At 42.1% G+C, this 26,140-nt stretch overlaps 1 pseudogene; it reads right to left on the bottom strand.

Annotated features, from left to right (window-relative positions):
- Positions 1–322: 322 nt before the first annotated feature.
- On the bottom strand, positions 323–11,408 carry LOC122909539 (annotated as a pseudogene).
- Between the last annotated feature and the right edge of the window lie 14,732 nt (positions 11,409–26,140).

Below are 26,140 nucleotides of genomic sequence, written 5' to 3'. Positions count from 1 at the left end.
AAGCAAGAAAATAGGTATCATTGTGCAGAAACAACAATCAACTAATTGAAACCAATCCAGACCTGGTATAGATGTTGGAATTAGCAGACAGTATTAAAATGGTATTTTCCATATGTTCAAAACGTTAAGTAGAAACAAGGAAGATTTTTTTTTTTCACCAGCTGCTGCAAAAGGCTTTGCTGTTTCCATTTGGTCCATGGCTTGGGAGAGGGCTCCAGGGTGGTTAAAAATGCCTGGTAGCTGCAGAGAGGCTCAGGCAGAAGCGCTGGCACCAGGGAGATGCCTGAGTGTTCCCTCAAAGGCTACTGTGCTCCAGAGGCTCTTAGTTGTGCTTGAGGGAGAGCCTTTCAAAAAGATACTCATCCAGCCCAGCCTGGGGGCCAGCCACACAGCAAAGGTTAGACAGGAGGTTGTCCATCTTCTTGTCGAATTTCACTTCCTCACCCAGGAAGTCGTTTTCTAAGAAGTCAGAGAGATGGGGTTCTGTGTTGGCAGAGCCCAGAGCATGCAGCTCTAAAAGGGCCTGGTTCAGGTTCTTCTCCAGAACCTAGGAAGCTTCCATGACATCCAGGGTTTTACCCAACTCATCTTAGGATGGCTTCTGTACATCCTGGAAGAGGGCACCGCCACCACCACTATTTTGCATCTTCAAGAGATGCTCAGTGTCCTCTTGCTTCTCCTCAACCAACTTGTAGAAGAAGGGGCCCATGCCCTCCAGAGCCACATCTTCATGGTTGAAATAGAAGCCCAGAGAGAGGTAAGTATAAGAGGTACACACATGCACGTTGACCAGGTGGCTGACAGCAGCCTCCACCTCAGTGGAATAATTCTGACAAATCTGGGAGCTCATGGTTGATCTGAAATAAGAAGCTAAGCTCAATATAGGCTATTGGCTGGACCTGGAGGCAGACGGTGGCTGAAAAGATGGCTCCAAAAGTTGCAACTAGTAAAAAGTTTGGAGGGTGTTTGGAGACTGGTGGAAGGAGCATTCCTGGATCTGTTCCATCCAAATACTGTTGAAGCAAGAGACAGATCCCCAGGACTGCTGGGTGCACTGCCAGAAAATATTTTTTAAAACACAAATCTAGAGATTAAACCTATACTGTCTGAGATAAAATATATGCTGGATGAGATAATAGCAAATTCAACTTTGCAAATTAGTGAGCTTGAAGAAAATATTCAAAATGAAATACAGAGAAAAAAGAAATGTAAAATTAAACAGTGCCTCAGTGATCTGTGGGACAACTCAAAGCAGCTGTGTATACATATTATATTATTATTACATTAATATAATAATATAATATAGACATATTTACATAATATGAATATATTATACTTATATTACATATTGATATGATGATTAACATATAACAATTTGAGCCTCCAAAAAAAGGGAAGGGGAACAGAAAAACACATGGAGAAATAATGGCTGAAAATTTTTCAAAATTTGTTGAAAACTATGAACTCAGGTCCAACGAATTTATAAAACCCAAGCACAGGAAACATGAAAAAAAATGTGTATACTCTAAGGCACATCATAATCAAATTGCTTTCAATACCTTAGAAGCAGGAAAGAAAAAAATACACATTATATACAGAGAGGAACAATTAAAATGAGAACAGACTTTTCAGTGGCGGAACAACACTTTAAAAAAGCAAAAACCTGTCAACCCACAATTCTATACCTAGCAAAAAATCTTTCAGAAAACAAAACAAAATAAAATGCTTTTAGATCGAGAAAAGCTGAAAGAATTAATCACCAGAAGAACTGCACGGTAGAGGACCCTTTACTCTGGAACTAAGTTAAGCCTGATACAAGAGCAAGTGCTTTATCTAATATGAGGCCTCTATTCTGGCTGGCAGAAATGCAAACTACTCTCATCCCTGCATGAACTTTGAGCATTTTATTATCCTACTGTTTTTAGAGTGGTTTATTTCCAGGCCTTGGGGAGTTTTCTCTTATATATGCTCAGATCAGTACTCAGCCAAAGACTCAAAAAAACTCCTGTGTAGCTCTCTGGAGTTCACCTCCCTTGACTTTTGTATTCTACACCTCAAATTCTCCAAACTCGGATCTCTGCCTTTCAACTCAGCAAGATCAACAGGCTCTGTTTAGTTTTTTCTTCTTGCCCTACAGCCTAGAATTTGCCTCCAGACAATGAGCTATAGTACTGGTAAGTCTTCCCTTGTTTCTTTACCTTTTCTCGGGGATTACAATCTCGCATGACCTCTTGCCCAATTTCTGACACTGTTGTGTCAAATATGTTATCCATTTTTCTAGTAGTTTATGGTAGAAGGGACATTCCTATAGAGACTGAAACAAAAATTTTTCAGTTTGATTTTAACTCTCCCAATTGTCACTGTGCCCATTGCCTTTGGGACCCAGTCCTTGCCAAGTAAAATGCAACTCCAACATACATTATATGGGAAGTTTGAGAGAAAAGATATTTACTCTACCAGGAGTGGGACCTGCATGAATGAAAGGCGGGAGGAAAGAGGAGAGCTAAGTCAAGATGTTACTTACCCAGGTTTCTGACTTGGGTGTTGAAGAGATAGTACTGCCGTTTAAACAGCATGAGTAGAATTGGGGCATGTTGACTTTGAAGATTTGATAGACAATGCTTAAATCTTGGATGAAAAATCTGGGCCGGGCTGGAAAACCACATTCCACTGTTATCATCATACAGGAAACAGTTCAAGCTTGGAAATACATGCAATTGGGAAAAGAGATTGTCTAAAGGAAAAGATAAAGAGGCCAGGGGGAGAATTGTGAGTAATGGCAATATTTTGGAACATAAGATAAAAACAAAGAGGCTCACAGGAAAGAGACTGAAAAACTTAGGGAGAATTGGAAGAAAATTTGAAAGAGAGAGAAAAAAGGATGATTAGGCCTGTGAATAAAACAAAGATAGTACTGAAAATTGATCTTTTGTCCTGGCAGTTACGAGTTCAGCAGACTTTGCAAGAGAAATGTCAATAGATTATGTCAGGCTAGAGAAAGCTTAGGAGTGAAAAGACAGAGAAAGTGAAGACGATGAAGGTAGGTGATTCTGAAAACTGGGTGAGAAGGGAAGGAAGAAGGTATAGTCACAGCTGTGGGAGATGGAGGATCTCAGAGAGATAAACATAGTTTTTCTTTTTTCTTTTTAATTAAAGAAAACTGGAATTGTTCATGGCATGAGGGAAAAGTTTGAAGGAACTGGAGAGAAAGATGATGAAGGGAAGTCTCACAGGAGACCAAAGGAGGAAGGAATCAAGCATTCAAGGAGCCCGGTGATGACTGTTTCCCATACAGTGAAACAATATTTTGTAAGGAAAGTAATCATGGATATTTTCCCTTCCCTCTTTTTCCTGCAAAGCCTTTCCTACTTTCTAAAAAATGTGCATGCTTTATATACTCTATAAGTTTGGATGGTTACACATCAGGTTTCCTTGAGGCAGAATGGCTTCTACATTCAAGTGCAGGACCCAGCTCTCCCATGCTGTCCCTTTGAGGTTGTTGGCTAGGGTGGACATGGGATAAAAATCTAGTCATCTGTTGTGAGTCAAGAAGTGTTCTGAGAACTGTTCGCATGTAATGTATTCTGCCAAAGGAAGTCTCATGAGCTCAGTCATTCACTGATCATTCACTGGGCACTGGACACTGCTATTGAGAAGAAAGTTCCTGTCCTTGAGGAGTCCACAGCCCAGGTATGGAGGAGACAGACACCCTCAAAACACTAAACTGATGATCGTAACCATGGGTGCTGAACAGCACAGAGTACGGACACTCTAGACAGAAGAGGATCTTGAAAAGTGTCGGTGGGTTGGGAAAGTTTTCTCAGAGAGGCAGGGCTTGAACTGGTCCCTGGAAAGGGCTTTACAGACCGGGAATTCATATAAACAAATGCATAGAGTTTGCATTCTGTTTTGTGTTAAATGCGGTGCATTTAAAAGGCAGCCCTGCATCCTGTCAGACCATGGCTGAGGGTCCAGACGTGGGAAGAAATCAGGCTGGAACCATGGTTGGGCCATTTCTCAAGATGATGCAGAAGGTCAGGCTGACATCAGTGACTAAAAGCCCTATTCTCCTGACACCAATAGCAAAAAACCATGAATTGGATAAGTGTTTTCCAGCGCCTATTGGAAAGAAACCAGTAGGGGAGGTTTTTCTAAATTTATCTCAATCTGCTCACGGAGGCAAGAATTGGGGTTTAAGGAAAATGAAATCCTTTAAAAATTGACATTTTAGAGACTTTTACTTTTTGTGACAAATTGCCGCTAGGATGAAAAAATTGGGGGGAATGACAGAAGTGCTTTCTGTCTTGATTGTGGTGTTTATATAGGAGAAAACATTTGTCCAAACCCATTGAATTGCACCCTTAAATGGGTGTGTTTTATTGTGTGTGAAGTATACCTCAAAAAAAATATTTTTAAAAAGCACATTGCACAATAAAAAACATCAGAGTGAATCTATAAACACAGACATACATATAATCGGTACATGCAAATATTCATCACTGCCCTTGGACTCCCTTCCTTTCAGCTAAGCAATACCATTTTGGAAACAGTTTAGGGCCATCAGGAAGTAAGCAGGAAAAGAAAAAAAAGATTTTGAGTTACAAAGAGAGTGGAAACAAAATTTTCCAATTAACTATTATGGTTATTAACCAGCCAGCATGGGTTTCTGTAATTAATGATCCCAGAGGTTTTTATGACTTTCATTTTTCTTTTGCCCTTAAACATGTTCTTCTGGAAGCCAATCATGGGAATGCGCCTTAGGGAGTGAGAGGCATAACTTACTGGGTATAATTACCTCCCTAGGTGTTGTATTAGGGGCACAGATACACTAAAACTGGCATTTTAGAATCTCTCTTTTCCAGCCTGTAAGTGCATGTGTTTGCTGTATTATTTAAGAATATCTGGGGCCTGTGTGGCTCAGTTGTTAGACATCTGCCTTTGGCTTTGGCTCAGGTCATGATCCCATGATCCCTGAGCGCCGCCTTGGGCTTTCTGCTCAGCGGGAAGCCTGCTTCTCCTTCTTTCACCCCCCCCCCCTGCTTGTGTTCCCTCCCTCACTGTGTCTCTCTCTGTCAAATAAAAAAGTAAAATCTTAAAAAGAAAAAAAAGGATATCCAATTCTGGGACTTCTGGGTGGCTCAGTCCATTAAGCATCAGCTCATGTCATGATTCCAGAATTCTGGAATCAAATCATGTGTCAGGTTCCCTGCCTTGCAGGGAGTCTGCTTCTCCCTCTCTCTCTCTCTCTCTGCCACTCCCCTCAACCCCCAACTCACGCTTGCTCTCTCTCTCTCTCTCTTAAATTCTCGCTTTCTCTCAAACAAATAAATAATATCTTTAAAAAAAGAATATCCAATTCTGCTATAAAAGAAAGCAAAACAGCTAAGACAGATAAAACTCATGAGAATGGATCCACAAAGATAGAAAGTAAATGAGTAGCTTATGAGAGCTAGAACTCCCAGCATCTGTTAAATGTAGATGAATGAGCGAAGAGACTATGAAACATAGCTAGAATTCATAAGATGTGCTCAGTGTTAGGTAGTAAGTGAATATGCTATATGTTTAAAAGGACAGAACAACAGGAGTGTTACTTATAGACAGGAAAGGATGGAAAGACACGTCATGGAGTATGGGTTATGCTACATGAAGCCTGACAGTTACAAAATCAACCACCTGCCAGTGATCCTGGTTTTATTCTTTATGGCATCATGGATGCTCTGCCCCAGAAATGCAAATAAAATCCAGAGCTGTGGGGCACCCGGGTGGCTCAATCTTTAAGCCTCTGCCTTCGCCTCAGGTCATGATCCCAGGGTCCTGGGATCAAGCCCCGCATCGGGATCCCTGCTCAGCGGGAAGCCACAACACTCTTGTGTTCCCTCTCTCGCTGTGTCTCTCTCAGTCAAATAAATAAAAAAATCTAAAAAAAAAAAAAAAAAAAAACAAAACCAGAAGCTTTTGATCTTGATGAAGTCCCAAAAGTCCATTTTTGCTTTTGTTTCCTTTGCCTTTGGAGACATATCTTGAAAGAAGTTGCTGTGGCTGATATCGAAGAGGTTACTGCCTATGTTCTCCTCTACAATTCTGATGGATTCCTATCTCACGTTGAGGTCTTTTATCCATTTCGAGTTTATCTTTGTGCACAGTGTAAGAGAATGGTCGAGTTTCATTCTTCTACATATAGCTGTCCAGTTTTCCCAGCACCGTTTATTGAAAAGACTGTCTTTTTTTCACTCTGTATTTTTTCCTGTTTTGTCGAAGATTATTTGACCATAGAGTTGAGGGTCCATATCTGGGCTCTCTACTCTGTTCCACTGGTCTATGTGTCTGTTTTTATGCCAGTACCATGCTGTCATGGTGATCACAACTTTGTAGTAAAGCTTGAAATCAGGTAACGTGATGCCCCCAGTTTTGTTTTTCTTTTTCAACATTTCCTTAGCAATTCGGGGTCTCTTCTGATTCCAGACAAATTTTAGGATTATTTGCTCCAGCTCTTTGAAAAATACCAGTAGAATTTTGATCGGAATGGCATTAAAAGTACAGATTGCTCTAGGCAGTATAGACGTTTTAACAATGTTTATTCTTCCGATCCAAGAGCATGGAATGGTCTTCCATCTTTTTGTGACTTCTTCAATTTCTTTCATGAGGGCTCTGTAGTTCCTTGAGCACAGATCGTTTACCTCTTTGGTTAGGTTTATTCCCAGGTATCTTATGGTTCTTGCTATAGTTAATGGAATCGATTCTCTAATTTTCCTTTCTGTGTTTTCATTGTTAGTGTATAAGAAAGCAACTGATTTCTGTGCATTGACTTTGTATCCTGCCACATTGCAGAATTGCTGTATGAGTTCTAGTAGTTTGGCAGTGGAGTCTTTTGGGTTTTCCATGTAAAATATCATGTCATCTGCGAAGAGAGAGAGTTTGACTTCTTCACTGCCAATTTGGATACCTTTTATTTCTCTTTGTTTTATGATTGCTGTTGCTAGGACTTCTTTTTTTTTTTTTAAGATTTTATTTATTTGACAGAAAGAGGGATCACAAGTAGGCAGAGAGGCAGGCAGAGAGAGAGAGAGGAGGAAGCAGGCTCCCTGCTGAGCAGAGAGCCCGATGCGGGACTCGATCCCAGGACCCTGAGATCATGACCTGAGCCGAAGGCAGCAGCTTAACCCACTGAGCCACCCAGGCACCCTGTTGCTAGGACTTCTGATACTATGTTGAAGAAGAGTGGTGAGAGTGGGCATCCTTGTCGTGTTCCCGATCTCAACGGGAAGGCTGTGAGCTTTTTCCCATTGAGGATGATATTTGCTGTGGGATTTTCAAAAATAGATTTTATGAAGTTCAGGAATGTTCCCTCTATCCCAATACTTTGAAGCGTTTTAATCAGGAACACATGCTGGATTTTGTCAAATGCTTTTTCTGCATCAATTGAGAGGACCATGTGGTTCTTCTCTCTTCTCTAATTGATTTGTTCTATCACATTGATTGATTTGCGAATGTTGAACCATCCTTGTAACCCAGAAATGAATCCCACCTGGTCATGGTGGATATTCTTTTCAATGTGCTGTTGTGCTGTTAAAGATCCTATTTGCTAGGATCTTGTTGAGAATCTTAGTATCCATATTCATCAGTGATATTGGTTCTGAAATTCTCCTTTTTGGTGGGGTCTTTGCCTGGTTTGGGGATCAGGGTAATGCTGGCTTCATAAAAAGAGTCTGGAAGTTTTCCTTCTGCTTCAATTTTTTGAAACAGCTTCAGGAGAATAGGTGTTATTTCTTCTTTGAAAGTTTGGTAGAATTCCCCAGGGAATCCTTCAGGTCCTGGGCTCTTGTTTTTTGGGAGGTTTTTGATCACTGCTTCAATCTCGTTACTAGATATCAGTCTATTCAGGTTGTCAATTTCTTCCTGGTTCAATTTTGGGAGTTTATCATTTTCCAGGAATGCATCCATTTCATCTAGGTTGCTTCACTTATTGGCATATAACTGTTGATAATAACTTCTGATGACTGTTTCTATTTCCTTGATGTTAATTGTGATCTCTCCCTTTTGGTTCATAATTTTATAAATTTGAGCTTTCTCTCTTTTCTTTTGGATTAGTGTAGCCAATGGTTTATCGATCTTATTGATTCTTTCAAAAAACAAGCTTCTAGTTTCATTGATACGTTCTACTGTATCTCTAGTTTCTATCTCATTGATCTCTGCTCTAATCTTGATTATTTCCCTTCTCATGTGTGGAGTTTGCTTAATTTGTTGTTGATTCTCCAGTTCTTTAAGGTGTAGAGACAGCTGGTGTATTCTGAATTTTTCAGTTTTTTTGAGTGAGGCTTGGATGGCTATGTATTTCCCCCTTAGGACCGCCTTTGCTGTATCCCATAGGTTTTGGGCTGAAGTGTCTTCATTCTCATTGGCTTCCATGAATTGTTTAAGTTCTTCTTTGGTCTCCTGGTTGATCCAAGCATTCTTAAGCAAGGTAGGTCTTTAGCTTCCAGGTGTTTGAGTTCCTTCCAAACTTTTCCTTGTGATTGAGCTCCAGTTTCAAAGCATTGTGATCTGATAATATGCAGGGAATAATCTCAGTCTTTTGGTATCGGCTGAGCCCTGATTTGTGACCCAGTATGTGGTCTATTCTGGTGAAGGTTCCATGTGCATTTGAGAAGAATGAGTACCCTGTTGTTTTAGGGTGGAATGTTCTGTATCTATCTATGAGGTCCATCTGGTCTAATGTGTCATTCAATACTCTTGCTTCTTTATTGATTTTCTGCTTGGATGATCTGTCTATTACTGAGAGAGGCATGTTAAGATCTCCTACTATTAATGTATTCATATCAATATGACTCTTTATCTTGATTAATAGTTTTCTTATGTAATTGGCTACTCCCATATTGGGGACATAGATATTGTTAGATCTTCTTGGTGGATAGTCCCTTTAAGAATTATGTAGTGTCCTTCTGTATCTCTGACTACAGTCTTTAGTTTAAAATCTAATTTATCTGATATGAGAATCGCTGCCCCGGCGTTCTTTTCAGGCCCATTGGCGTGAAAGATGCTTCTCCATCACTTCCCTTTCAGTCTGGGTGTATCCTTAGGTTCGAAATGGGTCTCTTGTAGACAACATATGGATGGTTCCTGTCGTTTTATCCAATCTGCAACCCTGTGTCATTTTATGGGCACATTTAGGCCATTCACACTGAGAGTGATTATTGATAGATATGTATTTATTGACATCGTGTTACCTTTGAAGTCTTTCTTTCTGTAAATTGTCTCCATATATTTCTGTTCAATGATATTGTGGCTATCAGACACATGAAAAAATGTTCATCATCACTAGCCTTCAGGGAGATTCAAATTAAAACTACATTGAGATACCACCTTACACCAGTTAGAATGGCCGAAATTAGCAAGATAGGAAACAATGTGTATTGGAGAGGATGTGGAGAAAGGGGAACCCTCTTACACCGTTGGTGGGAATGCAAGTTGGTGCAGCCACTTTGGAGAATAGTGTGGAGATTCCTTAAGAAATTAAAAATAGAGCTTCCCTATGACCCCGCAATTGCACTACTGGGTATTTACCCCAAAGATACAGATGTAGTGAAAAGAAGGGCCATCCCAATGTTTATAGCAGCAATGGCCATGATTTCCAAACTGTGGAAAGAACCAAGATGCCCTTCAATGGACGAATGGATAAGGAAGATGTGGTCCATATACACTATGGAATATTATGCCTCCATCAGAAAGGATGAATACCCAACTTTTGTAGCAACATGGACGGGACTGCAAGAGATTATGCTGAGTGAAATAACTTAAGCAGAGAGTCAATTATCATATGGTGTCACTTATTTTTGGAGCATAACAAATAACATAGAGGACATGGGGAGATGGAGAGGGGAAGGGAGTTGAGGGAAATTGGAAGGGGAGATGAACCATGAGAGACTATGGACTCTGAAAAACAATCTGAAGGTTTTGAAGGGGCAGGGGGTGGGAGGTTGGGGTACCAGGTGGTGGGTATTATGGAGGGCACATATTGCATGGAGCACTGGGTGTGGTGCATAAACAATGAATTCTGTTACACTGAAAAGAAAAAACAAACAAACAAATAAAGCATAGCTATTCAGCACGCTAATTGGCAAGCTAAGAGTCTGTGAAGATCTGCTTGCCATGGCTCTTTCCCGTAAGGCAAGCATGTGGTAGTTCCAGGCACCTTCTTTCTGCTGCCCCACCCCACCTTGTGCAACCCCAACCCTGGTCCTCCTAAGGACAACATAAACAGAGAGAGAAAGATAATCTTCCTTCCATGCTGCTTGCCCCCTACCAAAAGGGTGTTAACTCACCCCATCTCTGTCCACCTGCTTCCCAGCTTGTGCTTTAAATAGATTCAATACATCTTTTTATTTAATTGGGTCCATGAGTCTTTCTGTTCCAAGACCTGTGAGAGTTCCCTGGGAGTGAACTTGAAAGCTGTCATTCCTTGCAACGCAGCCTAATTTGAGGGGCAGTTAAAGCAGTCCTAAGTGCATACTTAAGTGCAAATGAAATTTTATTCCTGCCTTTCCCAACCAAATCAGTGCTTATTCATCAAGTCCCTTCGTCCCAGCCCTTCCAGGTAGCATGAATGGTCATGCGGTTACAGGCTAGGGGGAGGAACCCAGACATTTTGTGCAAGGGCAGGGGTGGAGATGGAGAGATTTAAGGGAGAGGCACATCCCTCCATGATTCTTGTTCATTCACTGGGTTAGTAAACAATTAATGAAGCCCCACCTCTTTTCACTTACTGCATGCAGTAGGTTGGAGGGATAAACATGGTAGGGTCCCTCCTCTGGGAGCATGCTTTCTCCAGGAGGCCCCAGATGCAGGAAATCTGAATAAGCAAGCCAAGTGCCACAGAAGAAATAATAAAGAGCCATGGGAAAGACAGCTGGGCGTGGATGCACCTGCTCAGGGTTATGTGAGTGTGTGCATGCGTGTACCTGTGTGCAAGCAGACCTCATAAAAGATGTGTCATTTTAGAGGTCTTAAAGGAGTAAGAGTTTGCCTGGTGGACAGATGTCCACACTTTGGCTGCCCAGTAGGAGGGATTAGCATGAGAAAAGACCCAGGCATCTGAAAGAATGTGAGGGCCGAGTGGGAATAGAGCACAGAACACAGAAAGAGGGAGGCAGGGGACACCACATAGAGGTGGGCCAAAGAGAGTCCTAAAATGGAAAGCCCATTGTCTTCATCCTAAGCCATGCTTCCAGTAACTTAAAATAAATAATAACATTTTAAAACTTGCAGTCCCTTTGATTCCTCTCCCCCTGTTCCTCCTCTCTCCATCCATGCCCACCACCAGCAAATCCTCCTTTTGGCTCTACCTTCAGAAACATCCAGTGCGGCCTCTTCCCACCACCTGCAGGATCCACCTTGGTCCAAGTAGCCGCCATCTCTCGGTAAGATGGTGGCGTAAGCCTCTGACCAAGTGTCCCTACCTCTGTCTCTACCCACCACCCCCCAGTATTCCACACAACAGAGCAGCCTGGGGGAGCTTGTACAAACTGAAGTTAAATCAGTGGGTGTGTGGATGGCTCAGTTGGTTAAGCACCTGGCTTCTGCTCAGGTCATGATGTCTCAGGCTCCTGGGCTCAAGCCCCAAATCCGACTCCCTGCTCCACGGGGAGTCCACTTCTCCCCCACCCTCCTGCTCATGCTCTCTCTTTGGTTATCTCTCTCTCTCAAATAAATAAAATCTTAAAAAAAAAAAAAAAACACAACACAAGTTAAATCAAAGCCCTCTGCTGAAAATCTTTCAAAGCTCTCCTTCTCACTCGGAGTAAAACCCAAAGTCCCCAAAATGACCCCAAGGTCCAACATTATCTACCTGCCCTCCTACTTGAGCCTGTTCTGTTCAACCACACTGGTGTGCCCCTTCCCACCAGATGACCTCCTTCCCTGTGTTTCCTAGGCCCAGAGAGCTCTCCCCTGAGGTTCCCACCTGGCTTGCTCCCTCCCTTCGCCAGGCCCCCTCTCCGAGTCACCTTCCTGCAGAAGCCTTTCCTGACTGACCCAGGAAAGCGCCTTCCCATCTCTCATTCCTGTCTGTCCCTCTTTCTCCTTCTCCTGTAGCACTTGTCATACGGTACATCTGACAGACAGACAGACAGACAGACATATAGCTCATCTGACATACGGCATTCTTGTTCGGTATTGTGATTCTTCCCACCAGAGTGTGAGCTCCCCAAGTGCAGGATTTCGGAGGGTTTGTTCACTGCTGAACTCCCAGCTCCCAGCGCAGTGCATGGCACATGGTGCGCGCTCTCTAAGTGTCTGGGGGAATGACCGAAGGAAGACCAGTGGAAGGACTGAGAGCAGAGGAGTGACGATATGCATGTCTTAGAAAGCTCCATCTTGGGGTGCCTGGGTGGCTCAGTGGGTTAAAGCCTCTGCCTTCGGCTCAGGTCATGATCTCAGAGTCCTGGGATCAAGCCCCGCATCGGGCTCTCTGCTCTGCAGGGAGCCTGCTTCCCCCTCTCTTTCTGCTTACTTGTGATCTTTCTCTTTCTGTCAAAAAGTAAATAAATCTTTAAAAAAAGAAAGAAAGAAAGAAAGCTCCATCTCAAGGAGGCTGAGACCGAAGCAGGGAGACGAGAAGAGGTATGTGAGTCTTGCCACAGAAAAGGACTAGATTCTAGAGGCAGTTATAAAAACAACAGAGATCAAAAGAGCGTTTACAGACAGACAGACTGAGATGAGAGCAAGCAGTAAAGAATAAATTCAATCAGACCCTGCAAATAGTAAATATTTGCTTTAGGCAAGGGATCACGGGAGGGAGGTTAAGGATAAGGGCATACATGGGACAGACTCTGTGCCAAGGGAGTGATGGTCAGTGAGCCAAGGGCATGAGATAAGTTTGGTGCATGTGCTGGGAATGCAGAAGAGGAAAATATTTGGTTTCCGTCAGTGAAGGATATTGGAGATGTCACAGAGGAGGGAGTATTTAAATTGGGTCTTGGAAAATTGGTGGAGGCTCAAAGGCAATGATAGGGTAAAGTGTGGGATTTCTCTGTTTCTACCACCATGTAACTTTGGATGGAGTTGCTAATGACTTGAAAAATAGTTCTTTTTAAACCCAAGGTACCATTTTCAGCAAGAGGACACAGAAAAGAAGGAAGGAAGACTGAGAATAATTCACCATCCAGGTACCTTGGTCCAGAACAAGTGAACCATACCAACAAGATTTTAAGAAAACATAGACAAAATCACTTCCCTGTTCAGAAGTGTTGCAAAGGGAAGAACAACAAAAAAATCACCCAAGCGAGGAACCCTGCTGACTCCGAGGCTTGGACCCAAGGAGAACAATTTTCGGCCGGGGTGACATGGTTTCACAGGCACGTTAAAACCCTTTGAAAACAGGATTCCTCCATGAGGACTGATGGTCATGGCGGCTTGTACACCTTGCCTACATCTTTAATAAAACTGTCAGCTTAAGCTATGCCTGGCCGCAGCATGTTATTAATACGAATTCTTAGCTGTCAATTAGTTGATGGGCCAGTAAAAAGAACCTGGTTTATAAGATTGTTGCTAATGAATACAATGCTTTGTTTTCTAGCAAAACATCTGCTGTGGATATGTAATTAGAAGAAGGGCCCCCTTCCTCCCTCCCCATAGGAAGAACATGTGCGGTTGAATAAAGGAGCTTATTATACCTGTGAGGGGTCAAAGTCTGTGGGTCTGTGGCTTACGGTATTATGACAGATTACAAAACCACTCCATTATGCCAGTCAATCTGTTTCTAAGCACCTAGCAGGGAGCTGGCCAGGCCCTAGCTGCTCTGAAAAAAGGTTCTCATTGGTTTTCTTCCTAAGGTCTTATGACAGATCAGCTGTTGTTGACATCACCTGACAGCTCACGTGTCAGAACCTCTCTGTCTGACTTCTGCCTCCATCCCTGCCAGGCTCTCCTCTGAGAGTCAGCCTGTGCCTCGGGCCACCACCAGCTCCCAAGAAGAGCTTAAGTGGATTTGAAACCCATGGGTCGCCCCATTACTTGTGCTAATGAAAGAGAGAAGGAAGCCGAACCCTTAAGCCCCAATGTGTCCTTTGTTTCTGACTCTCCCTATCTCCTCTCCTTTTCTCTTCCACTGTTTCCCAGTTCCTCATCCCCACCCCTACCCGCTTCTTCTGTTGGCATATGCCTCTTTAGAAGCATGTTTAGAGAGGAGAGCGGCTTGTTAGAGACCTGTTTCCTCTAAAAGCCCTTGTTTTGAAGTCTGTTGTCACATATACCTGCAAAACTGGTTCAGACTCAAGAGGCTGAAAGACAATTTAGTCTTTGCCAGATGCTCCAATGGGGGTTTTAAGGAAATTCAATTTTATTTCCTCAGCAGACTAGTAATTACTCTTACAAGTTTTCCTCCCTGTGCTTATACGTTCTCAGCAGTGCCCTGCCCGTGGCCCGATGGTACTGGCGTGGGGAGGAGAGAGGGAGTGGCTGTCTTCATTCCCACCAACTCCAACCTCCCTGCCTATTTCTGCACCTGTCCAAACAGCTCAGAGTTTACAAAGGGGAAACTCACTGGGGGATGTGACATGCAAATCATAATATTTATAAGACTTAATGAGCAGGAGTAAAAACACAATTTTTCCAAGTAAATTATGAAAATCGTATCCACGGGGGCTGGGAGGAGTGGAATCACATCCCTGAAGTTGAGAAGAGTTTGGCTTCACGGAGAAACAAGCACTCAGTACTTGCCCATTCACTGGGGGAAGTCACACCCCTTGGAAGATATGGCTACTTTTCATCAGTGAATACTTTCTGGGTAACTGTTAAGATCCAAAAATACCTATGCTAAGGCAAGAGATGAGAAGACTCTGGACAGACCTAGGGGATATACGGTGTCATTCTGAAAGGCTCTGTGGTTACAAAAGGGGCAGCAGAAGCTGAGCCCATTACGGGTCTTGTGTCAGTCACATCTGCAATGGATTATTTAGTGTCATTTTACCCCATGTCTTCTAGGTAGACTTAGAACTCCTACAGCCTTCTCTAATGGTTCTATCAGTACAATGCACCACTGGACTGCACCATTTTTGTAAAAAGACGGACTGGGTCTATGAGATTGTGACCTGGTATGTATTAAGATGTTCTTTGACATGAGCAGAGAAGGGAAATTGGAAAGAGGTCCAGGGTCAGTGAAAAGTGGGGGAACTGCATCCTGCAATATTTGAAACCAGAGCCTCTAGCGAAGCACAGGGAACCTTGGCTCTGGCGTTAGAAACACCTGGATGTGATTCATGACCTTGAACAAGATACTGAATTTTCCTGAGTTCCTGTGTCATCATAGGTAAAAATAAGTATAATAACATTGGAACTACTTGGGAGAAAAGGTGTAAAAAAAAATGCCAAGGGCAAGGTCTAGCATATAATAGGAGCTCAGTAGTGGGTAGGTTTTAAAAAAAAAATCATAATTGGTTTTGAAACACTGGACACATTAGCGGAATCTGAAGTGTCCTAGGCTTGAAAAGGTGACGGATTCAGGAAACTTGTCAACATCTTGTATCATAGTACAGCCCTGCTAAGACTGCTTCATGTGCTAATGAAACTCCCGTGGTCTAGGCCATTTACAAACAATAAAGCCCCTCATGTCTTCCCCCTGTTAGACTACAAGATCTTTTAGGAAAGGGATGGAGCCTTCATCATCTCTGTGTCCTCAGAACCTATCATGAATAGGTGCATCACACCTCCTGACATAGCTTGGGCTTTTTCTGATTGAGGAATTTAAACTGATATGTGATAGGAAACAGTACAAAGAGCCATCAGGGTACAGCCCAGATTTAGACAAAGTTCCAATTAGAAGCAGGCTTAGGCTGAGGAGTCTACGTGTCTTACGTCCCATATGGATGTCCTTGGAGGTTTGGATGCTGGCAGGCAATTCTGAGTCTGACTGACATTGTAATTGCGCGCCCGTTGTTATCTGAACAATACTCCACAATCCTCCAGCTCGTTGGATTCATTAATTCAGATACTCAACAAATACTCGTCAAGTGTCTACAACATGCCAGGTGCTGTCCGAGATGCTGGGGACACTCGGGGTGAACGAGACAAGCAGATTCTTATGGAGCTTACCTTCTTGGGAGATGGCACAGACAGCAAACAGTTAAAAACTAAGTCAATAATTTCAGATCATGAAATCAATTTCAGGTAGGTGCTATGAGGGAAACAAATAGGACAATGGGCTGGAAATGGACTGGATAGAGGCTGTGCTGCCTGCAGGTCAAGTGCTTCAGAAAGGCTTCCTCTGGGGATGAGGAGCCAGTCCTGGGAAGGGAGAGCATCCCAGGTCAAGGGCACGGGGGAGGGCAGTACCAGGGCCTCCAAGCAGAGAAGAGCAGGTGGAATTCAAGGAGTAGAATGGAAAAACAGCTGGGCCAGAGCATGGTGAATGAGAGGACTCTGCTCCGCCAGGAGCCTAGGAGAAGCAGATGAGGTCAAGGCATGAGAGCCATGCAGGCTAAACAAACGGAGGGGTTTAGGCTAACCACGTGGTTCTCAGGATTCTCTCGTAGAATGTTTGGGGGATACTTCCCATTAGTATACACGCTGACTCTTCTGCAGGGTACTAAGAGGGCGCTATGGGTCTCTACAAACCCCATTATAACTGTGAGCAATGACTCTCCAGCCAGTCTCTGTCAACCCCCTTGAGCCATAGGTCCTATGTTCTCAAGTTATACTTAAAGACCAAATTGGAAGCAGCCCTCCCTAGGAATATTTCTATTAAGTATAATCTATTTGATCTTTCATTTTTGTGTCAACTTTAATTTTTATAGCATACCTAAACAAAGAGACACTGGAATGGGTACCTTTCAAACACCTGAGAATGTAGAAGAAGAAAAAGAGTGAACCAAATCCATGAAAAGAAAGAAACAAGTAGGCATGAAAGAGAGTTCTAAGCCTCTTGAATTAATTCATCCAGGGCTGAGGGTGCCCACTGCTCAATAGAGTGTGATTAGGAGGACATTATTAGAGTCTTGTCCTTAAGAAATATGGGACAGCTAATTAGTTAACTGGAGAAACAAGTCAGAAATCTTTTTTTTTAAAGATTTTTTAAATTATTTATTTGACAGACAGAGATCACAAGTAGGCAGAGAGGCAGGCAGAGAGAGAGGAAGGGAAGCAGGCTCCCTGCCGAGCAGAGAGCCCAATGTGGGGCTCCATCCCAGGACCCTGGGATCATAACCTAAGCCGAAGGCAGAGGCTTTAACCCACTGAGCCACCCAGGTGCCCGTAAACAAGTCAGAAATCTAATGATAAATTTATATCTGAAGTATTTATATTTTCTAGTTGAATTGAGATTTCTCTTTTATTCTTTTACATGGGTGTAGCTCTTTAACTCAGAAAATTAATATTTTTGAAAGCACAAATGCATATGTGATATTGTTATTGGTCTTTTCCAAATAAAAGAGACTTTTTTTTCCTCTGCAAGCACTAGAGTCTTCTTTCTCCTTGTTATTCTCTGAGAGAGGCAAGGCAGCATTACACAGGAGGAAGAATTTAGGGCCCTGGGTCAAAGACCTACTTTCCAGCTGCTGTGGGCAAACCATTTCAACTCTCTGAGCCTCAGTTTTCCCTCCAGGGGTTATTAAACCAGATACTGGGGAGTCTCCTGACCTTCTAGCTCTATGAGTCTGTGATTTTAGAAAGCAAGGAAATGTTTTTGAGAAAAGATGAAGGAAATATTTAAAAGATGAGAAAAACAAGAAGAGACAGACTGTAGGGAAAACTCAGGTTCAAAAAAACAAGAATCTAGACATGTTCTGAAGTCATGAAGTTCTGTAGACATCCTCGTTAAACAACAGCAAGGCTGAATTAATTTTCTGTTTTTTTTTTTCTTTTCTCTAATGCATCTGCTGGTATAAGTACAAATAGGTACTACAGTACATTGGAGAAGGGCAGGAGCTGGACGAACAGGAATGATCATTAGCATAATTAGCCCACAGCCCACCCAGATGTGAAGATAGCTTTTCCCCCTCACATAGCAGTTGTTGTGGTTGTGCATTTGTTTTTAATTGACATATAACCAGCACATACATAACATTCCAGTTTTTCAGGTGTGCAACATGATTCAATATTTGTATTGTTGCGAAACTTACCACAATAAATCTAGTTAACATCTGTCCCCACAAACAGTTACAAAATTATTTTTCTTGTGATGACAACTTTGATGATATACTCTTAGCACCTTCTTAACATACAATGCCATATTATTAACTATAATCATCATGCTGTACATTCCATCCCCAGGTCTTATGTATGGATTGTCATTTTTTAATGAAGAATTACCTGCTCTGCCTATGGATAAGGCTAGTTGGGGCACAATAACCACATTTTTGGAGATGAGCACAGGATCCAGGAGAAAGTGTTCTTTTTTTTTTTTTTCCAATTTATTTATTTTCAGAAAAACAGTATAAATTGTTTTTTCACCACACCCAGTGCTCCATGCAAGCCGTGCCCTCTATAATACCCACCACCTGGTGTTCTTAAAAATGTTTTTCTTTTGGTTCTGGTGCCAGGAACATGAGATTTGGTAGAGAATTTCCCCTGAGTTACTCCTGAGTACATCTTGATCCAAAAGTCCGTGTCACCCACAATGGCTGATGAGAAAATGACCACCACTCCCTTCCCAAAGGGCCGCCTCAGCTCTGAACCCATCCACCTTGAGGCCAGGAACAGCTCAAGCTTCCAAAAAGCAGCTCTGGAAAAGGAGCTGGAAAAGGAGATCAATTCATCTCAAAACCAGGGAGAAGAAAGAGAAGCAGGGATTGGTACAATTTCATATTCACAAAGGAGAACAAGGAGGAGAAAGAGACTGTACTGTGTCTGAAGCCAAAGTTTTCTGATCCGAGTCTCAAAACCTCGCTCTCCTCCAGTTATCCAAGCCCAGTGGTTCCAAACCCATCCTGAGGAGCACCTTGCAAAAAACTCACCATCTTCAGTTCAAAAGAATTTGAACATTAAAAAGTTTCTCATCATTTTTTTCTGCACATATGAATACCCTCCATTCACTTAGCATTTTTAAAATTTAATTTAATTTTTTCAGTGTTCCAAGATTCATTGTTTATGCACCACACCCAGTGCTCCATGCGATACGTGCCCTGCTCAGTCCCCACCATCAGGCCCTCTCAACCCCTCACGCTCCTCCCCTCCAAAACCCTCAGTTGATTTCTCAGAGTCCACAGTCTTTCGTGGTTCGTCTCCTTAGCATTTAAGACTTTTGAGTGGGGCTCCTGGCTGTCTCGGTTGGCAGACCATGTGACTCTTGACCTTGGGGCTGTGAGTTTGAGCCCCAGGTCGGGCATAGAGATTACGTAAGCAAACAAACAAATAAAATGACTCAAAACTTAAAAAAAAAAAAAAAAGAATGTTTTGAGTTATACCACCAGTTCTGAAGAAGACTTTTATTGGTCTCCACTTTCTTTTACTGAAGTTAGAATATGCAGCTACCAAGCAAACTTGGTTATGGCTATATTATCTACAAGATCAATTAATCCAGAGGGAAATCATCATGCTCTTATAGTGAATTTTGCTCTTCATATAAAATTAAACCAGCCAAAGAAACAATAACCAACCTATTAAAAAGGTTATACAATTTTAAATCTTAAAAATTTGCAATTGCCTATTTTCAGTTAAGGTCAAGTCTCCACTATCTTTAAGTTAGTAATTCCTGGTTTTTCTCACCTGGGACCGCCTAGTTCCTGGCCTGGGCACTAGACCACCTCACTGACATTGTCATTAGATCAGAAAGTCTGTGAGGTCAGGCCCATATCCCTGTGCATCACTGGTGGAGCCCCAGTTCCTGGCGCATTGCCTGTCTCTCTTATGGAACCAGAAATATCTCTTCAGTGAATAAATGCATGGGCAAAATCCAGCACCAGGCCTTTAGGATAAACCAGATCTGGCTGGATTATTTCTGAAGTGCTGGAAGGAGATAGAATTTAAGGAGTAAATGTGAATCAAAGCAGAGGGAAGGAAGCCAACATCAGAGGAGTATCGAATGTACTTTGTTTTGGTTTTCCCCGGACGGATTTTTATGAGGCCAAAAACAAGAGATAAAAGGAAAGTTCAAGCCAGGGAGATCAGGAATTTCTCAGAAACTCGGGTTGTGAACAGGGCAAAGAAAAAAGCAGGGGTCCCAGATGTCCTTCTTGTTGGTGCTGGCCAGTCATGTGATATATGGGCAGGTCCCCCAGCTTAAAGATTAGCCTTGTCCCCAAAGAAATTTTCTTGAAACCAGACTCTTTCTGGGATGAGCATAAACCTGGGCTGGCTTAAAAATTTCAAAATAATTTGATAACAAAAATCTTTACAGGGAATTATACTGTAGTTAGAGACACCTTAGCTCAAGACCGCATTCCCCAAAATATCGTTCTAAATTTTTCTTAAAAACTTACATGGGGGGCTAATAAGTTTTTGTGGAAGGGGAAAAAAGGGTGAGTAAAACAAATGTTAAGCAGGTATCTTTTTGTCGCAATTCTCAGGGCCTTTAATGTGTTAATGTACATTAGAAGTCTCCAAAAGAGAGACTAATCTTAAAACTAATCTCTTAAGATTAGAATTCTGCAGGGTGCTCTTGGAAAATACTGATTTAGAGAGTAATCCCACCTTCCTGTTAAACACTCTTCTGCTAGAAGAAATTCCCCATCAATGTCAACACTTTTCTCTTTGAAGATCTTCATTTACTTTTTGTGCAGCATGGCAAAAGCCCAAATGAAAGCTTAAAGACCTGAAATACATATTTTTCAGTAAGAAAGAAATAGTTTCCCTCCTAAGTTTTGGTGTTCTGCCTATTAGAGCCAGAATTGGTGTTACTTCTTTTTAATGAATAAACTAGCCCTTTAGGGACCATCATAAACAGAAAAATGTGACGAAACTGTTTGGGAAAAGAATACCAAGTTAGAAACACAATTTACAAAAATATAACTTAAAAAATGCTTTTAAAATAAGACAATCACAAAAAACTGAGCTATAATGTGGTTTCATCATACATCTGAAAGTAGAATTACTCATTATCTTCATAATCCCTAAGAGTACCATTTTATAATTTGCCTGATGATTTGATTTTATGTCCTAGTGACCCCAAAGGTGGTAATAAGTGCTTATAAAAGCCTTGACCAGAAAGTGCAGGCTGCTGGCTTTTTTCCAGACATTTTCTCAAGAAAACTAGATTGTACCCCAGGTGGGTAGTGTCACTGAATCAATCACCTGTGCTTCCTGGAGACTTTTATGATCAAAATTTACCTTTTCCGTCTCTTTGCAATACCAATTTCTTTCTTAGCCAATGACTAGAAAATATGCTCTGAAAGAAAACTAAAAATTGTAGAATTTTTCCTTCTTAAATGTCAAAAGACAGTAGATTACCTATGTATTTATTCTTCATTTCACGCCAAATGTTTTCCCACCTCTCTTGCTTCCTTTTAATAGAAAATTTGTGAATAATATGAGATAAACTCAACTAAGAGTGGAACGGGCCTTGTCATGTGTCTTTTAAGAAGTGTTTATCTACTGGGGTGCCTGGGTAGCACAGTGGGTTAGGTGTCCAACTCTTGGTTTCAGCTCAGGGCCCTGATCTTAGGGTCATGAGATTGAGCCCTGCATCTGGCTCTAAGCTTCACACTGAGTCCCTTGAAAGTCTCTCTGCTTCTCCCTCTGCCCCTGTCCCCTCTCTAGCAAGCACTCACTCACTCACTCACTCTCAAATAAATAAATAATCTTTAAAAAGAAGAAGAAGAAGAAGTGTCCACTACCACAGTTTGAAACAAACTTTTGGTTCCTATTGATAAAATATCCATGGATTTTTCCAAAAATGAATGACCACATTAGGCCCAAATAAGAAATAGATGTTAATCCTTGAAGCAGCTTCTTATTGACCATCATCTACCTCTACACTCTGACAGGAGCTTCTCCTAACCTCTTGCGTGAAGGAATTCAGCAATGAAGACTGAGAGTGTGCTAAAGACTGGTTGGAGGGGCCACACTGAGGAAGAGAAGACACTGGGCTTGCGAGATGAACTTGCCCACACCGTCCAGCAGATTGCCTTCTGCAGAGCTATCCTTGCAAAGCAGCATAAGTGAGTGAGGCGTATTGAGCTCTGAGAGCTGCCCTTGATCCTGTGGGACTTGTTCCTAGAATTGCCCAAAGAGGCCATTTTTAATCAAAGTCTGAATGATGGCTGGATTACAGAGATGTTGTAGCTCAGAGATGGGATGTGCTGGTTATCATTCCTCTACTTGCCTTCAAGATTCATTGAAAGGCTCCTCCTGGGCATGAGGAGCCAGTCCACCTCATTCTGCATCCTTCCCTGCCCTGCTCCGTGCCCAAGGAGATGGATCCCCTCAGATGAGAGGGTGGGAGGAGCGAGAGGTCAGGCCTTATTGTCTGCCCTTCCTGCTTAGGGGCCATGTCTCTGTTGGCAGCCATGAAGTTCCACACCTATGTCTCCCTTCGGGTGGCCCATCTCTCATGTTCTAGCTCTCACCAGGCTCCAATACCATTTTCCTCCCCTTACCCCTTCTGCCCTGGGGAAAATAATGGCTTCCTTCGAGTGTCAGACTCAAAATCCCTTATTTATTTCCTCAACCCTGGCTGCACCTCTCAAGGTAGCCCCTTTGTTTCAGTCCCTTCATCGAGCTATCTGGGGACGAATTCTGTTTCCCGTGGGGAACCTGACTGATAAACCAACTGGCACTCATTTGCACAATGAAGCTGTTAAAAGAGACCTTGAGTTAATAAAACATATTTTCTTCACAGTTTCAGAGCATTGCTTAGGAGTATGGGTTCCGAAGTCAGGCGGATCCGTTCTTATAATGTGATTCTATAAATGTTTCCCCTTCCTAAATGTCAATTTTCTTATCAAGAAAATGGAGATAAAACAGTAGTTAGCACATCAGATTGTTGTTAGATTGACATAATGTTTGTAAAATACTTACCACAGTGCTTAAAACATCAAAGACTGTCAATAAGTTGGAGCTCTCCTTTTTATCTTTATTAAGTATATTTCCATTTTCAAACTATCTGAGAAAGCATCTTTATCTCTCTATTAATTGTTTAGCATTTCTTATTTATAAGATAAAGAGCCAAACACAATATAGAACACTATTATCTTGCCAGTTCGGACACTGGATGCTCAAGGGATTTGTACCTGTAGATTAAGGACCAATAGCAGAGAAAGAAAGGAGTTCCAAGCCTTGCCCTTGGTTACTTTTAGGAAGTAACATTGCTCCTACCAAGTCCCCCAAAACACATACCTAGTTTTTCACTCTTTTTCACACCAGGCTACCACATATTCACCCCATCCTGGACGAGCAGTATAATGCATTATCTTGTCCCTTAGTGCAAAACAGAATTTCTCTTTTCATCTGTTCACTTGAAATATACTGAATCAGTTGGTGTTGGTTTAACTGTGAATGACCCCAAACTCAGAATAATAGTAGTCTAAGCAAGATGAAAGCCTATTCTTCCTTCACATAAAATCTGAGTGGGCAGTCCTGAGGTGGTAGGGGGCCTTATGGTGTCAAGGACTCAGGCTTATTGCTCTGCTCTGCACAGCCCTTGTCCTTTCTTTCAAGATGGCGCTCTAGCCATTACAGCCGTATTCCAAACAGCAGGATGGTGGGAAAGGGGAAAGATAAAGGACTTTGTGAAATAATAAAAGTAAATATATATATTGGTCTCTGCTTCCCAGTTCCTGGCACAGAGCTCCTAGAACTCTTTTAATTTCCTAAGTAATAAGAGCACTAGGAGCAACTTTTGTTCTAATGTTTGGCCCTTGACTGTAGTTCGGACACAAAATTGCTTGGAATTTCCTGGGTGTGTCTTTTGTTCTAATGAAGCAACTCTTGTTGGTCTCCTAAATAGCTTCAGGATGGGAGCCGGTCACCAGAAAGATCAAACCATAATTACAAGCTTGGAATTTTCAATCCCACTCCCTCTTCTCTGGGAAGTTTTGGGAAGGGGCTAGAGATTGAGTTAATAATTGCTCATAGGTATGAGTGATGAAGCCTTCATAAAAATCTCCAAAGTACAGGGGATTCAGAGAGTTTCTGGATTGGTAAACACACCAACATGTGGGGAGGGTGATGTACCCCAACCACACAGGCTGCACTTAAGACCCTGTACCTCTCCCATGTATCTCTTTATCTGACTGTTCATCTGTATTCTATATCATATTCTAATTACATAATAAACTAATAAATATGTGTTTCCCTGAGTGAAGTCATTGTAGCAAATTATCAAACCCAAAAAGAAGGTTGGGAAAACCCCAGTTATATAGTCGGTCAGTCTGAAGTACAGGGAACAACACCAGACTTGTGATTGGCATCTGAAGTGAGAGATGGGGGGCAGTTTTGTGGAACAAAGCCCTTAACCTTTGGGACCTGACACTAACTCCAGGTAGTATGAAATCAGAAAGAAACCAGAAAGCTGTACTGTCTATTATTTTGCCCCACCTCAAGCTCTACTCAGATCACAACTTCCAAACCTGAGCAATCAGTAGATCTTGACTATTGAGATTTCCCCATCAAGAAGACTTTTGAGTAATGTGCAAATAAGATCAGAACTGCAGTACAAGATTATTAACCTGATAATGTGTTAAGTGGTCAGGAAAGAGAGAGAAGGAAGTTGACAACCAGTGAGCAGATACTGCAGCGCTAATGACAAGTGAGGTATACAGCGGGAATGGGAAGCAGATGACAGGTAGAGATCTACTCCAAAGAACTCGGAAGTAGATTGCTTTCAGGGGACACAGTGGGAAGGGGTTTAAAGTCGGAATCTACCAATTTGTCATTCCAGGTACTTGTCTTCCAATGTTGTCTTTGTAGATACTCGTTTCTCTGCCACTCCATAGGATTTTGGCAAGGCTGCCAAGTTGCAGGACTCTGCCTTTGGAACAGATGAGCAAGGACATGAGTATGTGCATTAGCAGTTGGGGCCACCAAGCGCAGACCCTTAGGTTCAATGATAGTACTTCATTCTCTTAGGTACAGTGACCCAGTCTGGGTCAGTTTGAGCCATTTTCTGAGACTTTTCAATTTGGAGCTGGAGGAGAAGGAGTGTAACTTTTTGGAAGTATGTGAATGAGGACCTCCAGCAAGCCTTTTTTTTTTTTTTTAACTGCATGGAGAGCACCTGTCTATAGTGGGAAAGAATGATGGCAAAATAGATAAGTGGACAAAGGGTGCATAGGGCAATCAGTTGAGTTCCCGAGTCCTGTCAAACTGGAAGTGACATCACTTCCTGGACTTTCCTGCTATGAAGTCCAATAAATCTCTTATGTGTAAGCTAATTTGAGTTAGGTTCTGCCACTTGTAATCAAAACAAGTGTGAAGGAAGGAAGGAAAGAAAGAAAAAAGAAAGGAAGGAAGAAAGAAAGAAGGAAGGAAGAAAGAAAGAGTACGCTCTTCCTATTAGAAATAGACTTAATAAACACTTAAGAGTTCACAGCAAATTCAATGAAAAGAATGCTTAAGCACATTAGTGTCTAAGAAATATTTATTAGCAAACAATGGACAAATCAAAGGTGTTAGGAGAATGTCCAAGAAACCAGTTTTGCTCATTTTTGTTCTTTTCCATTCTGACACTGGTAGTTTTTGCTTTTGAAATTTTAAGAGGAAGAAAAACAGATGTGTCAGTCAAGAGAGAAGGAATTGATTGAGAGGCAGTAAAAAGAGGTATGCGAACAGAGTGATGCAAAAGGAAATGTGGAGAGATGGCATGGTGTAGCCCCGGCTACAGTCTGGGAGTCAGGGGACATGGGTCCCAGCCCTGGCTTTGCCACTATAGTTCCATCTACTTGAGTAAACCACTTTGACTAGTTGTAATTTCTACATCTGAAAAATAAGGAAGCCTGGAATAAAGGATGATGAAGGCCCCCGGGTTCTAACAGTTTAACATTCTAGTATAGCCCCTATTTCTGCCAGAAAAATGAAGGAAGCAGGGGAATTGGATTGGATTTACAGCTGTCCAGAGAATGACCTTAGGTTTCCCAAGAAGTCCAGCTTGGATGTCAGCTGTGCTGACACACTCACAACAGTCTCAGATCATCCCATGGACAATTGAGGCTCTGACTTTCCCTTGGAGGGGACAAAACATGGTCAACAATTATTGGGCTTGGGGTGGAAGTAGATCCAA

The sequence above is a fragment of the Neovison vison genome, chromosome 1 (assembly GCF_020171115.1).
Source record: "Neovison vison isolate M4711 chromosome 1, ASM_NN_V1, whole genome shotgun sequence".
Classification (NCBI taxonomy): Eukaryota; Metazoa; Chordata; class Mammalia; order Carnivora; family Mustelidae; genus Neogale; species Neogale vison.
This window is presented reverse-complemented; position numbering and strand designations above follow the sequence as displayed.